At 51.7% G+C, this 16788-nt stretch overlaps 1 protein-coding gene across 2 annotated transcripts in view; it reads right to left on the bottom strand.

Moving 5' to 3' along the window:
• LOC138566188 (ankyrin repeat domain-containing protein 23-like) overlaps window positions 1–16306 on the bottom strand; it is a 120693-nt gene extending 104387 nt beyond the window's left edge. Inside the window, exon 1 of one of the 2 annotated variants that reach the window (XM_069643231.1) lies at window positions 15582–16306. The gene's annotated coding sequence lies outside the window, so the exon portion shown is untranslated. The remainder of the gene's footprint in view (window positions 1–15581) is intronic. The other variant, XM_069643230.1, reaches the window with a different exon arrangement.
• Between the last annotated feature and the right edge of the window lie 482 nt (window positions 16307–16788).

Raw genomic sequence — 16788 nt, 5'->3', positions numbered from 1 at the left:
TTGAGAATACAAGCCTAAGGAATGGCCCAGGATCCTGCCCAGGAAGAAGGCAGAATGGTTGAGGGGCCTGGATACTATCCCAGAGAGAATACAAGCCTGAAGGGTGGCCTGGATCCCAGGCAGAAGGCCCAGGCAGAAGGCATGTTGAGAGAGTGGCCTTGATACTAACCCAGAAAGAATACAAGCATGAAGAGTGGTTCGAGATCCACCCCAGGAAGAAGGCAGAATGGGTGAGTGGCCTGGATACTAACCCAGGGAGAATGCAAGTCTGAAGAGTGGGCAAGGATTCATGCCAGGAAGAAGGCAGAACGGGTGAGTGACCTGCATACTAATGCAGGGAGAATACAAGCCTGAATGGTGGCCTGGATCCCAGGCAGAAGGCAGGATGGGAGAGTGTCCTGGATACGACCCCACAGAGAATAAAAGCCTGAAGAGTGGCTCGGGATCCACCACAGGAAGAAGGAAGAACAGGTGAGTGGCCAGGATACTAAGAGAGAGAGAATACAAGCTTGTAGAGTGGCCCGAGATTCATCCCAGGAAGAAGGCAGAAAGGGTGAGTGGCCTGGATACTAACCCATGGAGAATATAAGCCTTGAGAGTGGCCTGGGATCTGTAACAGAAAGATGGCAGATCGGATGAGTGGCCTGGATACTAACCCAGAGAGAATACAAGCCTGAAGGGGGACTGGATCCCAAGCAGAAGGCTTGTCGGGAGAGTGTCCTGGATACTACCCCAGAAAGAATACAAGCCTGAAGAGTGGCTCGGGATCCACCCCAGGAAAAAGGCAGAAATAATAAGTGGCCTAGGTACTAACCCAGAGAGAATACAAGCCTGAAGAGTTGCCAGGGATCCACCCCAGGAGGAAGGCAGAACAGGTGATTAGCCTGGATACCAAGCCATAGAGAATACAAGGCTGAAGGGTGGCCTGTATCCCAGGCAGCAGGCAGGATGGGAGAGTGGCCTGGATACTAACCCACAGAGAATAAGAGCCTAAAGAGTGGCTCGGGATCCACCTCAGGAAGAAGGCAGAACAGGTGAGTGGCCAGGATACTAACCCAGTGAGAATACAAGCCTGAAGGGTGCCCCGTAATCCACCCCAGGGAAAAGGCAGAAAGGGTGAGTGGCCTGGATACTAACCCAAGGATAACACAAGCCTGAGGAGTGGACTGGATCCCAGGAAGAAGGCAGAACGGGTGAGTGGCCTTGATACTAACCCAGAGAGAATACAATCCTGAAGTGTGGACCAGGATCCATCCCAGGAAGAAGGCAGAACGGGTGAGTGGCCTGCATACTAACCCATTGAGAATACAAGCCTGAGGAGTGGCCCAGGATCCATCCCAGGAAGAAGGCAGAATGGTGAGAGGCCTGGATACTAACCCAGGGAGAATACAAGCCTGAGGAGTGTACCAGGATCCATCCCAGGAAGAAGGCAGAACGGGTGAGTGGCCTGGATACAAACTCAGAGAGAATACAAGCCTGAAGAGTGGCCCAGGATCCATCCCAGGAAGAAGGCAGAACAGGTGAGTCGCCACGATACTAACCCAGGGAGAACACAAGCCTGAGGAGTGTACCAGGATCCATCCCAGGAAGAAGGCAGAACGGGTGAGTGGCCTGGATACAAACTCAGAGAGAATACAAGCCTGAGGAGTGTACCAGGATCCATCCCAGGAAGAAGGCAGAACAGGTGAGTCGCCACGATACTAACCCAGGGAGAACACAAACCTGAGGAGTGTACCAGGATCCATCCCAGGAAGAAGGCAGAATGGGTGAGAGGCCTGGATACAAACTCAGAGAGAATACAAGCCTGAAGAATGGACAGGGATCCATCCCAGGAAGAAGGCAGGACAGGTGAGTCACCAGGATACTAACCCAGGGAGAACACAAATCTGAAGAGTGGACCGGGAACCACCCCAGGAAGAAGGCAGAATGGGTGAGTGGCCTGGATACTAACCCAAAGAGAATACAAGCCTGAAGAGTGGCCCAGGATCTATCTGAGGAAGAAGGCAGAATGGGTGAGTGGCCTGGATACTAACCCAGGGAGAATACAAGCCTGAAGAGTGGACCGGCATCCCAGAAAGAGGGCAGAATGGGTGAGTAGCCTGTATACTAACTCAGAGAGAATACAAGCCTGAAGGGTAACCCGGGATCCATCCCAAGAAGAAGGCAGAACGGGTGAGTGGCATTGATACTAACACAGAGAGAATACAAGCCTGAAGAGTAGCCTGGATCCGAGGAAGAAGGCAGAACGGGTGAGCGGCCTTGATACTAACCCATAGAGAATACCAACCACAAGAGTGGGCCAGTATCCACCCCAGGAAGAAGGCAGAATGAGTGAGTGGCCTTGATACTAACCCAGAGAGAATACAAGCCTGAGGAGTGTACCAGGATCCATCCCAGGAAGAAGGCAGAATGGGTGAGTGGCCTGGATACTAACCCAAAGAGAATACAAGCCTGAAGAGTGGCCCAGGATCTATCCGAGGAAGAAGGCAGAATGGGTGAGTGGCCTGGATACTAACCCAGGGAGAATACAAGCCTGAAGAGTGGACCGGCATCCCAGAAAGAGGGCAGAATGGGTGAGTAGCCTGTATACTAACCCAGAGAGAATACAAGCCTGAAGGGTAACCCGGGATCCATCCCAAGAAGAAGGCAGAACGGGTGAGTGGCATTGATACTAACACAGAGAGAATACAAGCCTGAAGAGTAGCCTGGATCCGAGGAAGAAGGCAGAATGGGTGAGCGGCCTTGATACTAACCCAGAGAGTATACAATCCTGAACGGTGGCCTGGATCCCAGGCAGAAGGCAGGATGGGAGAGTGGCCTGGATACGCCCCCACCGAGAATAAAAGCATGAAGAGTGGCTCGAGATGCGCCCCAGGAAGAAGGAAGAATGGGTGAGTGGCCAGGATACTAACAGAGAGAGAATACAAGCCTGAAGAGTGGCCCGAGATTCATCCCAGGAAGAAGGCAGAAAGAGTGAGTGGCCTGGATACTAACCCATGGAGAATACAAGCCTGAAGAGTGGCCCAGGATCCATCCCAGGAAGAAGGCAGAATGGGGGAGAGGCCTGGATACTAACCCAGGGAGAATACAAGCCTGAAGAGTGGCCCAGGATCCATCCCAGGAAGAAGGCAGAATGGGTGAGAGGCATGGATACTAACCCAGGGAGAATACAAGCCTGAAGAGTGGCCCGAGATTCATCCCAGGAAGAAGGCAGAAAGAGTGAGTGGCCTGGATACTAACCCATGGAGAATACAAGCCTGAGGAGTGGCCAGGGATCTGAAACAGGAAGAAGGCAGTTCGGATGAGTGGCCTGGATACTAACCCAGAGAGAATACAAGCCTGAAGAGTGCCCCGTGATCCAGCCCAGGGAAAATGCAGAAAGGGTGAGTGGCCTGGATACTAACCCAAGCATAACACAAGCCTGAAGAGTGGCCTGGATCCCAGGAAGAAGGCAGAACGGGTGAGTGGCCTGCATACTTACCCAGATAGAATACAATCCTGAAGTGTGGACCGGGATCCATCCCAGGAAGAAGGCAGAACGGGTGAGTGGCCTTGATACTTACACAGAGAGAATACAAGCCTGAAGTGTGGCCTGGATCCCAGGCAGAAGGCAGGATGGGAGAGTGGCCTGGATAATACCGCTGCAAGAATACAAGCCTGAAGAGAGGCTCGGGATCCATCCTAGGAAGAAGGCAGAACAGGTGAGTCGCCAGGTTACTAACCCAGAGAGAATACAAGCCTGAAGAGTGGCCGGGATTCCAGGAAGAAGGCAGAAAGGGTGAGTGGCCTTGATACTAACCCAGGGAGAATACAAGCCTGAGGAGTGTACCAGGATCCATCCCAGGAAGAAGGCAGAACGGGTGAGTGGCCTGGATACAAACTCAGAGAGAATACAAGCCTGAGGAGTGTACCAGGATCCATCCCAGGAAGAAGGCAGAACGGGTGAGTGGCCTGGATACTAACTCAGAGAGAATACAAGCCTGAAGAGTGGCCCGGGATCCACCCCAGGAGGAAGGCAGAATGGGTGAGTGGCCTGGATACTACCCCAGAGAGAATACAAGCCTGAACTGTGGCCTGGATCCCAGGCAGAAGGCATGTTGAGAGAGTGGCCTTGATACTAACCCAGAAAGAATACAAGCATGAAGAGTGGCTCGAGATCCACCCCAGGAAGAAGGCAGAATGGGTGAGTGGCCTGGATACTAACCCAGGGAGAATGCAAGTCTGAAGAGTGGGCAAGGATTCATGCCAGGAAGAAGGCAGAACGGGTGAGTGGCCTGGATATTAACCCAGAGAGAATACAAGCCTGAAGAGTGGCCCGGGATCCACCCCAGGAAGAAGGCAGAACAGGAGAGTGTCCTGCAAACTAACCCAGAACGAAAACAAGCCTGAAGAGTGGCCTGGGATCTGACACAGGAAGAAGGCAGAACGGGTGAGTGGCCTGGATACAAACTCAGAGAGAATACAAGCCTGAAGAATGGACAGGGATCCATCCCAGGAAGAAGGCAGGACAGGTGAGTCACCAGGATACTAACCCAGGGAGAACACAAGCCTGGAGAGTGGACCGGGAACCACCCCAGGAAGAAGGCAGAATGGGTGAGTGGCCTGGATACTAACCCAGGGAGAATACAAGCCTGAAGAGTGGACGGGCATCCCAGAAAGAGGGCAGAATGGGTGAGTAGCCTGTATACTAACCCAGAGAGAATACAAGCCTGAAGGGTAACCCGGGATCCATCCCAAGAAGAAGGCAGAACGGGTGAGTGGCATTGATACTAACACAGAGAGAATACAAGCCTGAAGAGTAGCCTGGATCCCAGGAAGAAGGCAGAACAGGTGAATGGTCTAGATACTAACCCATGGAGAATACAAGCCTGAAGAGTGGCCCAGGATCCATCCCAGGAAGAAGGCAGAATGGGTGAGAGGCCTGGATACTAACCCAGAGAGAATACAAGCCTGAAGAGTTGCCAGGGATCCACCCCAGGAGGAAGGCAGAACGGGAGAGTGGCCTGGATACCAAGCCATAGAGAATACAAGGCTGAAGGTTGGCCTGTATCCCAGGCAGCAGGCAGGATGGGAGAGTGGCCTGGATACTAACCCACAGAGAATAAGAGCCTGAAGAGTGGCTTGGGATCCACCTCAGGAAGAAGGCAGAACGGGTGAGTGGCCTGCATACTAACCCAGAGAGAATAAAAGCCTGAAGCGTGGCCTGGGATCTGACCCAGGAATAAGGCAGAACGGGTGAGTGGCCTGCATACTTACCCAGAGAGAATACAAGCCTGAAGGGTGGCCTGGATCCCAGGCAGAAGGCAGGATGGGAGAGTGGCCTGGATAATACCGCTGCAAGAATACAAGCCTGAAGAGAGGCTCGGTATCCACCCCAGGAAGAAGGTTGAACAGGTGAGTCGCCAGGTTACTAACCCAGAGAGAATACAAGCCTGAAGAGTGGCCGGGATCCCAGGAAGAAGGCAGAATGGGTGAGTGGCCTTGATACTAACCCATTGAGAATACAAGCCTGAGGAGTGGCCCAGGTTCCATCCCAGGAAGAAGGCAGAATGGGTGAGAGGCCTGGATACTAACCCAGGGAGAACAGAAGCCTGAAGAGTGGCCCAGGATCTATCTGAGGAAGAAGGCAGAATGGGTGAGTGGCCTGGATACTAACCCAGGGAGAAAACAAGCCTGAAGAGTGGACCGGCATCCCAGAAAGAGGGCAGAACGGGTGAGTAGCCTGTATGCTAACCCAGAGAGAATACAAGCCTGAAGAGTAGCCTGGATCCCAGGAAGAAGGCAGAACGAGTGAGTGGCCTTGATACTAATCCAGAGAGAATACAAGCCTGAAGAGTGGACCGGGATCAATCCCAGGTAGAAGGCAGAACGGGTGAGTGACCTGCATACTAATCCAGGGAGAATAGAAGCCTGAACGGTGGCCTGGATCCCAGGCAGAAGGCAGGATGGGAGAGTGGCCTGGATACGACTCCACAGAGAATAAATGCCTGAAGAGTGTCTCGGGATCCACCCCAGGAAGAAGGAAGAACAGGTGAGTGGCCAGGATACTAACGAAGAGAGAATACAAGCCTGTAGAGTGGCCTGGGATCCATCCCAGGAAGAAGGCAGAAAGATTGAGTTTCCTGGATACTAACCCATGTAGAATACAAGCCTGAGGAGTGGCCTGGGATCTGAAACAGGAAGAAGGCAGTTTGGATGAGTGTCCTGGATACTAACCCAGAGAGAACACAAGCCTGAAGAGTGGCTCGGGATCCACCCCAGGAAAAGGCAGAAAGAATACGTGGCCTGGGTACTAACCCAGAGAGAATACAAGCCAGAAGAGTTGCCAGGGATCCACCCCAGGAGGAAGGCAGAACGGGTGAGTGACCTGCATACTAATCCAGGGAGAATACAAGCCTGAACGGTGGCCTGGATCCCAGGCAGAAGGCAGGATGGGAGAGTGGCCTGGATACGACTCCACAGAGAATAAATGCCTGAAGAGTGGCTCGGGATCCACCCCAGGAAGAAGGAAGAACAGGTGAGTGGCCAGGATACTAACGAAGAGAGAATACAAGCCTGTAGAGTGGCCTGGGATCCATCCCAGGAAGAAGGCAGAAAGATTGAGTTTCCTGGATACTAACCCATGTAGAATACAAGCCTGAGGAGTGGCCTGGGATCTGAAACAGGAAGAAGGCAGTTCGGATGAGTGTCCTGGATACTAACCCAGAGAGAACACAAGCCTGAAGAGTGGCTCGGGATCCACCCCAGGAAAAGGCAGAAAGAATACGTGGCCTGGGTACTAACCCAGAGAGAATACAAGCCAGAAGAGTTGCCAGGGATCCACCCCAGGAGGAAGGCAGAACGGGTGAGTGACCTGCATACTAATCCAGGGAGAATACAAGCCTGAACGGTGGCCTGGATCCCAGGCAGAAGGCAGGATGGGAGAGTGGCCTGGATACGACTCCACAGAGAATAAATGCCTGAAGAGTGGCTCGGGATCCACCCCAGGAAGAAGGAAGAACAGGTGAGTGGCCAGGATACTAACGAAGAGAGAATACAAGCCTGTAGAGTGGCCTGGGATTCATCCCAGGAAGAAGGCAGAAAGATTGAGTTTCCTGGATACTAACCCATGTAGAATACAAGCCTGAGGAGTGGCCTGGGATCTGAAACAGGAAGAAGGCAGTTCGGATGAGTGTCCTGGATACTAACCCATTGAGAATACAAGCCTGAAGAGTGGCTCGAGATCCACCCCAGGAAGAAGGCAGAATGGGTGAGTGGCCAGGATACTAACCCAGGGAGAATGCAAGTCTGAAGAGTGGGCAAGGATTCATGCCAGGAAGAAGGCAGAACGGGTGAGTGGCCTGGATATTAACCCAGAACGAATACAAGCCTGAAGAGTGGCCTGGGATCTGACACAGGAAGAAGGCAGAACGGGTGAGTGGCCTGGATACTAACCCAGGGAGAATACAAGCCTGAAGAGTGTACCAGGATCCATCCCAGGAAGAAGGCAGAACAGGTGAGTGGCCTGGATACAAACTCAGAGAGAATACAAGCCTGAAGAATGGACAGGGATCCATCCCAGGAAGAAGGCAGAACAGGTGAGTCACCAGGATACTAACCCATGGAGAACACAAGCCTGAAGAGTGGCCCAAGATCCATCCCAGGAAGAAGGCAGAATGGGTGAGTGGCGTGGATACTAACCCAAAGAGAATACAAGCCTGAAGAGTGGCCCAGGATCTATCCGAGGAAGAAGGCAGAATGGGTGAGTGGCCTGGATACTAACCCAGGGAGAATACAAGCCTGAAGAGTGGACCGGCATCCCAGAAAGAGGGCAGAATGGGTGAGTAGCCTGTATAATAACCCAGCGAGAATACAAGCCTGAAGAGTAACACGGGATCCATCCCAGGAAGAAGGCAGAACGGGTGAGTGGCCTTGATACTAACACAAAGAGAATACAAGCCTGAAGAGTAGCCTGGATCCCAGGAAGAAGGCAGAACGGGTGAGCGGCCTTGATACTAACCCATAGGGAATACCAACCTCAAGAGTGGGCCAGTATCCACCCCAGGAAGAAGGCAGAACGAGTGAGTGGCCTTGATACTAACCCAGAGAGAATACATGCCTGAGGAGTATACCAGGATCCATCCCAGGAAGAAGGCTGAACGGGTGAGTGGCCTGGATACAAACCCAGAGAGAATACAAGCCTGAACGGTGGCCTGGATCCCAGGCAGAAGGCCGGATGGGAGAGTGGCCTGGATACTACCCCACAGAGAATAAAAGCCTGAAGAGTGGCTCGGGATCCACCCCAGGAAGAAGGAAGAACAGGGTGAGTGGCCTGGATACTAACCCATGGAGAATACAAGCCTGACGAGTGGCCTGGGAACTGAAACAGAAAGAAGGCAGATCGGATGAGGGGCCTTGATACTAACCCAGAGAGAATACAAGCCTGAAGATTGGCTCAGGAGCAACCCCAGAAAGAAGGCAGAACGGGAGAGTGGCCTGGATACCAAGCCATAGAGAATACAAGGCTGAAGGGTGGCCTGTATCCCAGGCAGCAGGCAGGATGGGAGAGTGGCCTGGATACTAACCCACAGAGAATAAGAGCCTGAAGAGTGGCTCGGGATCCACCCCAGGAAAAAGGCAGAAAGGTTGAGTGGCCAGGATACTAACCCATGGAGAATACAAGCCTGAAGAGTAGCCTGGATCCCAGGAAGAAGGCATGTTGAGAGAGTGGCCTTGATACTAACCCAGAAAGAATACAAGCCTGAAGAGTGGCTCGAGATCCACCCCAGGAAGAAGGCAGAATGGGTGAGTGGCCTGGATACTAACCCTGGGAGAATGCAAGTCTGAAGAGTGGGCAAGGATTCACGCCAGGAAGAAGGCAGAACGGGTGAGTGGCCTGGATATTAATCCAGAGAGAATACAAGCCTGAACAGTGGCCCGGGATCCACCCCAGGAGAAGGCAGAACAGGGGAGTTGCCTGCAAACTAACTCAGAACGAATACAAGCCTGAAGAGTGGCCTGGGCTCTGACACAGGAAGAAGGCAGAACAGGTGAGTGGCCTGGATACTAACCCAGAGAGAATACAAGCCTGAAGAGTGGCCTGGGATCTGACACAGGACGAAGGCAGGCCGGGTGAGTGGCCTGGATACGAACCCAGAGAGAGTACAAACCTGAAGAGTGGCTGGGATCCCAGGAAGAAGGCAGAACGGGTGAGTGGCCTTGATACTAACAAAGAGAGAATACAAGGCTAAGGAGTTGCCCGGAATCCATCCCAGGAGAAGGCAGAATGGGTGAGAGGCCTGGATACTACCCCAGAGAGAATACAAGTCTGAAGAGTGACCCAGGATCCACACCAGGAAAAAGGCAGAACAGGTGAGTGCCCAGGATACTAACATAGAGAGAATACAAGCCTGAAGAGTGCCCGGGATCCATTACAGGAAAAAGGCAGAATGGGAGAGTGGCCTGAATACTAACCCAGGGAGAATACAAGCCTGAAGAGTGGCTCGGGATTCACCCCAGGAAAAAGAACAGAAAGGGTGAGTGCTCTGGATACTAACCCAAGGATAACACAAGCCTGAAGAGTGGCCTGGGATCCATCCCAGGAAGATGGCAGAACGGGGAATTACTTGGATACTAACCCAGAGAAAATACAAGCCTGGAGAGTGGCCCTGGATACATCCCAGGAAGATGGCAGAAAGGTTTAGTGGCCTGGGTACTAACCCAGGGAGAATACAAGCCTGAAGAGTGGCCCGGGATCCATCTCAAAAAGAAGGCAGAATGAGAGAGTGGCCTGGATACCAACCCATAGAGAATACAAGGCTGAAGGGTGGCCTGGATCCCAGGCAGAAGGCAGAATGAGAGAGTGGCCTGGATACCAACCCATAGAGAATACAAGCCTGAAGAGTGGCTCAGGATCCACCCCAGAAAGAAGGCAGAACAGGTGAGTTGCCAGGATACTAACCCAGAGAGAATAAAAGCCTGAGGAGCAGCCCAGTATCCACCCCAGGAAGAAGGCAGACCGGGAGACTTACCTAGAGAGAAGATAAGAACCTTGTATAGACTCATTCAAAGTGTGGGGATACTTTATCTTACCAACAGAATTGATCACTATCATGGCAGGGCAAATAAATCAACTTATGCAAGAATAATTTGTCTGTGCCATTTGTAAAACTGTGTTACAACACCTACCCAATTCCGTACTCATCATTGAAACACAAAACACCTGGCAGCTAGCCAGGAAAAGGCCTCTTGAGGATCACAACTTCTCAGACGTGCATGAGAAGTCAGGTTCACAGCACAAGAGCCAAAGAATGGCAGATGAAGGATTTTTTTATACACACTACACAAATGTGTGATACCAGGCATAAGAACAGATCCCAGACTTAGAAACTGAGGGCCACTTAATTTGGCACGTGTAGAGAGCCGGTGGATATCCTCCACCTATCCCTCCTAACCCCCCGGCAACCAACCTGGGTATTATGGGAGATATAGTGGATTAAATATCATCCACCACTGAGTGTTGAGAACCTTTTCTACCCATGCTGAGAAAGATAACCTTGCCACATATGTTGGGCTCAGTAGTGCAGCACAATGTGTAGGGATCGTATGAGCAGCCTGGAGGTTTATATTCCAGAAGTTGGTGGAGGCCGTCGTTCAGAGGCAACAGGGACATGATTGCATGGGTTACTCAACACCAGTGGAGCAATAGATCTGACTTATATCCCAATACGTGTACTAACAAACATATCAAACAATCCAGCTCACTCGTGACTCCAAGTAGTTGATCACCAATGCCAACATATAAATTCCTCGATCCACTCATGATGGCTATGTGTATGAGAGCAGTAGAGTGCAGGATCTTTGTGGGTCCGACAATATGTCCATATGGGTTACTTGGTGAGTTCTGTGAAGAATTATGAAGGGACGTCACTTCTCCTCAAGGGAAAGCCCTTCTCTGTAAGGATAGGGTGGTACGGCCACTAACCAATATGTGGCTTAATGCGGGAGACCTCATGTGGAGGGATTCCCCCTTTAGGGACAAGGGCGGCCACCTGGGGTGCAGCCTTGTTAATCACATCCCCCACACATTTCATAGTCCCACATCCTACCTCTAATTCTTCCTTCGAGGACAAACACATGTATTGTTGTAATACTGAAGAAACCAGCCAGGTAAGGACTAGGAAGAACACTGGAAGCATGAAGGCTACACCGTCAAGTACTGCCACCAGGTGGCTCACCGGAATCATGAAGAATGCCCCACGATCATACTCTGCAGGTATTGACGATAGGCGGGACCAGGCCTACATAAGGAAAACTGAAAAAGGACTGTCTTCGAGGAGCGAGGAACCCCAAAGATTGGCATCCCGTCAGAAGAGGAAGCAGGCGGAGCATCAGACACCAGCAAGATGCTGCGAGAGTCAACAGGAGACCCTGCAGGAGCGGACCCCTTTGCCCAACCTAGAGATAGCCCTGGCATGGTGAACCGACGCGTCCAACAAAGACACCAATACAGCAAAGGCGGGAGATCTGTGGGAATGCCATGGAGCCCGCAGGCCAAAGGGGAAGGTGCAGCAGAGTAGAAAATCCATCCCTGGAAGAACCAGAGAAGTGCCTGACCCCGTGTGAAGGTAAAGGGGTGCAGGGGAGGACCAGTGGGGACACAAAAGGAACTGCTGACGTGGGAAGCATCCAGGGAACGCTTCCTCATTTCAGTGGAGAACACAAGACCACTGATTACCAGGGAAGGGTAGAGGATCCTAAGAAGTCTAAACTAGACATTCAAGGAAACTTCTTTGCTTCAGTGGCGTGCATAAGACCACTGACCACAGAGAAGGGTCTGGGACCAAAAAGCAGATATGGAAAGCATCAGAGGTAATCATTCTCGTCACAGTGGGAAAGTGAGAACCATTGACCACCAGAGAAGGGTCTGGGACCCAAAAGCAGATACGGAAAGTATCAGAGGTAATCTTCCTCGTCACAGTGGGAAAGTGAGAACCATTGACCACCAGAGAAGGGTCTGGGACCCAAAAGCAGATACGGAAAGCATCAGAGGTAATCTTCCTCGTCACAGTGGGAAGGTGAGAACCACTGACCACCAGAGAAGGGTCTGGGACCCAAAAGCAGATACAGAAAGCATCAGAGGTAATCCTCCTCATCACAGTAGGAAAGTGAGAACCATTGACCACCAGAGAATGGTCTGGGACCCTAACAAGATTCAGGACTTTATTGAGAACCAGTCAAAGTGGCAAAGTGTGTTTCAAGCTGAAAGCAGTGAGAAAGAACGGTAGCAAGCAATACCATTCTCCTGGTTCTCGATCAGGAGTTTTGATAAAGACGCCAGGGGAAGGGAGCCAATTTAGAACTAGATGCTCCAATGCCACTCAGAGTTCTTGATAATGGGTCATTCATTTGAACTTGTCATATTTAGAACCAGATGCCCCAATGCTGCTGACACTACACTATCAGAGTTCTTGATAATGGGTCATCCATTACAGCTGGTCATATTTAGAACCGGATTCCCCAATGCCACTGACACTAGCCTATCGGAGCTCTCGATAATGGGTCATTCATTAGAGCTGATCATATTTAGAACCAGATGCCCCAATGCCGCTGACACTAGCCTATCAGAGTTCTCGATAATGGGTCATGCATTAGAGCTGGTCATATTTAGAACCAGATGCCCCAATGGCGCTCACACTAGCCTATCAGAGTTCTCGATAATAGGTCATTCATTACAGCTGGTCATATTTAAAACCAGATTCCCCAATGCCACTGACACTAGCCTATCAGAGTTCTTGATAATGGGTCATACATTTATTTCGATTTGTTATACTTGTAACCAGACGCCCGTTACCACAGACAATTACTGATCGGAGGCCTTGAGATGCCCTGTTGCCTCGGACACTAGCCAATTGAAGTACTCGATATTGTGTTATTCAGTACAACTTGTCATATTTGGAACCAGATGCCTGTTGCCACTGACACTAGCCAATCGGAGGCCTTGAGATGTCCCGGTGCCACCACCACTAGCAGATTGGAGATCTCAAAAGCATGCTATTCAGTACAACTTGTCATACTTCGGACCAGATGTCCCGTTGTCACTGACACTAGATGATCGGAGTTCTCAATATTGTGTCATTCAGTACAACTTGTCATACATAGGACTAGATGCTCCTTTGCAACCAACACTACATGATCGGAGTTGGTAAGAGCATTCTGCAGTTGAGTGGTTGCTGGTGTGATCTGAAGGTCGCAGGTGCGAATCCTGGCAAGACCAAGTCAGTTTTTATTTTATATATTTATTGAATATTTATGAGTTGCACTATACAGCAAAAAGGTATTTCCAGGCACCACAAGACAGGAAAGGGGAGGGGGGAAACAAGGGAGAAACAACAGTAACGGTACTACTAGGTCTTGTGACGTTCGGGTGGCAAGTGACGGTCAAGGGAGGGGGCATAAAATGCAGGGGGGAGGAAGAAAGAGGCCAGGGTCTACACAAGTGCTGGGGGGAGCCCAGGGGGACAGGTGCCTGGGGATGCTGGGTGTGGGCCACCATCTAGGTGCGAGGACGGGGGTGGAGCAGACTCGGGAGGGATGCGCAACCCACCAGGCTGGTCAGAGAAGGGGGCCCGGAAGGGCAGTGCTGGCTAAGGGGGGGGGGTGCTGGAATTGACTGGTCAAGGAGGGCCTGGTGCTCTGTATGGCTCATAAGGGACCAGGCTGCCAGTCGCAGTGGCAGATGGAGCATTAGCAAGGGAGGGCGAGGGGGAGGAGGTAAAGAAGAGCAGGGTCTTCAGAAGCTTCCAGAACTTACTGAAGTCTGACTCAAGTCTGAGAGGGGCAGGGAGGCCATTCCAGAGGGAAGCACCTACCAAAGAGAGAGATCTACCCCTCACTCTCTGCTTGGAAAAACACCTGATCTCTAGAGAGTTGGAGCTAGAGGACAGAAGGGCTCTAGCAGGGAGGTATTTAGGGAGAGATAGTTGGTTGTTGCGGGGTCCCAGGCCCCAGAAAGCCTTGTGGATAATGCAGAGGGTCTTGTATTTGATCCTTGCAGTCATCGGGAGCCAGTGGAGAGATTTTAGGGCTGAAGATGCGATCCCTGAGCTTGAGGACAAGGATAAGTCTTGCAGTCCTATTCTGGATTAGTTGAAGAGGGTGCAGGGAGGAAAGAGGCAGATTGAGGAAGAGGCTGCTGCAGTAGTCCTGCCTAGAGAGAACCTGGGCTCTGGAGACAATGAGTTTCTGAGGGAAGGTGAGGAAAAGGAGAATACCTCAGAGGAGGTGAATTTGAAAGCGGGCCTTCTTGGCAAGGTCCGTGATGTGAGGCGAGAAAGAGAGAGAGGAGTCGAAGATGACACCAAGGTTTTTAGCCTCACCAGATGGTATGGGAGGGGACCCAAGGAGGGCGGCAAGAGAGTGGGAGGGAAGCAGGGTGGTCGAGAAATGAGTACCAACCGTGGTTGGGTGAGATTGCATGTCTATGCGTTCTATCTAAAGCAATATATAAATAACACAGCGTTATCATTAGAGTTCTGGCACAGCTTGCCATGCTTCGAACCGGACTCCCTTTACCAATGACACGAGCCGATTGGACATCACACCACTCGTGCGGCGTGAGCTCAGCCTCTAACCTCGCTGACTTGCAGTGGCGCTCATGGGAGTGTGGGGCGCTGCCATCTCTAGGGATTTACAAGCACACAACTATGCACGGAGGACTCTGACCATGGTGTAATACAGGGATGGGAGTTTGCATATCTATGGAAGTTGTGCTCTCAGGGAATGGTTGTTCTGTACAAAAGACGTGGGTCTAGGGTGTGGGGGGGGGAGAGGAGGCGGTCTATACAGGGGTGAGCACAGACGTGCAGAAAAACAAAGCAAACCAACCACTGAAAGGTCTGTGTGTGGGAAACTGATGAGGTGAGCCCCCCATCCCCCTCTTGTTGTCATGGCCGGTGTTGTATACACACACAATATATGTATGCACATATCTGTAACCTCCCGGGAGTGAGCTCTGTGTGCATACAGGCTGAAGAATAGTTGTGCTGTAGCCCTTCACTTCCCCTGGACTGTGTAAAAAGAAGGTGGGCTGTGTCTGTAAACACCCTATAGACCCCTCCCCCCATGGAATAGCCTATGAGTAAACACTGCCTGAGCATGGCCTGTAAACGTGTGTGTTTACAGACAGCCTGTACATATTGCATGTATACACAGACACACCCTACCCTCTTCGAGTGTACATCCTCAGCACGCCCCCCCACCCCATTCATGGATGACCTCCGTGAATACAACATGAAGATGGGGTGTACCTGTGATCGTGTGTCTTCTAGTATGGAGTGGTCTGTAAGCGCGCATATAGCCCGAATAATGTCCTGTGCTAGTTTACACACACAATGGCCAAGGTGTACACATGATCCGTCCAATTACGAGTGGCGTCTGTGGCGTATGCGCACTTGCGCACCCGAGCCTGCGATGGTCTGTAGACACACTGTTTTGTATATGCCTGTCTTAGCCCGGTGAATGGATGTGTTAGCATACACTCCACCAACCCCCCAAATGGAAACACTGTGGGTACACATACGTGGACGAAGGGCTGCGCTTACATATTAATAACCCCCGCAGTCACTGCCATCCAATGGTCGGGGGTACACACAGCCGATAAACGAAGAACACCTGCCTGGTTACTCCTCTCTGCCACGCTGGCGATGCTCTCTTCGGTGTCGCCTCAGCTGCACAGTGTTGGGGTGGCGGCTCCTCTGGGAAGTTAGAGCTTGCTCCTCAGCTCCACCCGACCTCTGCAGACGGTGGGATGCTAGCTCCTCCGCAGGCGGCGGCGGGGTGCTAGATCCTCAGCAGGCGCCGGGATGCAAGCTCCTCAGCAGGCGATGGGATGCTAGCTCCTCAGCAGGCAGTGGGATGCAAGCTCCTCCGCAGGCGGCGGGGTGCTAGCTCCTCAGCAGGCGTCGGGGTGCTAGCTCCTCAGCAGGCGATGGAATGCTAGCTCCTCAGCAGGCGGTGGGGTGCTAGCTCCTCAGCAGGCGATGGGATGCTAGCTCCTCAGCAGGCGGTGGGGTGCTAGCTCCTCAGCAGGCAGTGGGATGCTAGATCCTCGTTGCTGTGCCGATGTCAGCGCATCTCTGTGTGTTGCTGCCTCCTCTGTGCAGTGCAGACTCAGGCTGCCAGGCTCCTCCAGCTGCAGCAGCAGTGATTTCTACCAGCAGCAGCAGCAGCAGCAGGCCTATGCAGTGCTGGCCCTGTGCAGACTGTCATTCGACGGCTGCCTACACAGGAGCTCTCCAAGGTGCTGAAAACAGCCTCCAGTGCGCATGCGCGGGCTGCCTCTGCGTCAGTGTGGATAGAGGGCTCAGCAGGCTGCTGGCCGGCCAATCGTGGCAGAGATTACACTACAGGCTTTCAATTGGGGCCTACGTGGGATCGAGGCAGAGAGAGAAAATGACACGAGGAAAAAGAGAAGGAGAGAAGAAAGCAGGGTTGATGAAGAGAAAAAGAGTCACAGAAAAGAAAAACATATATATGTGGGTGTGTGTATTGCAGACTGTTAATGTTGGACTCTACAAAAGAAGATTCTTATATCTTTGGCGCCGTTTGTCAAACGGTCACGAAACTTTCACAAACGAATTTAAATGTTTTGGAAATTTTTGGACTACTCTCTTCTAGGTGTGGGGGCGGAGTCCCGAAACTTGAATTTTCCCATGACATTTTTCATGATCACATTTTGCTCTCACTTTTGCTCTCACTGAATTTCTGGGCACAGGTGCATAAAATGGATTATGGAAAGACAAAACAAAA

The sequence above is a fragment of the Ambystoma mexicanum genome, chromosome 2p (genome assembly GCF_040938575.1).
Source record: "Ambystoma mexicanum isolate Mex_15411 chromosome 2p, UKY_AmexF1_1, whole genome shotgun sequence".
Classification (NCBI taxonomy): Eukaryota; Metazoa; Chordata; class Amphibia; order Caudata; family Ambystomatidae; genus Ambystoma; species Ambystoma mexicanum.
Note: the sequence above shows the minus strand (reverse complement) of the source record. Positions and strands in the feature narration are given on the sequence as shown.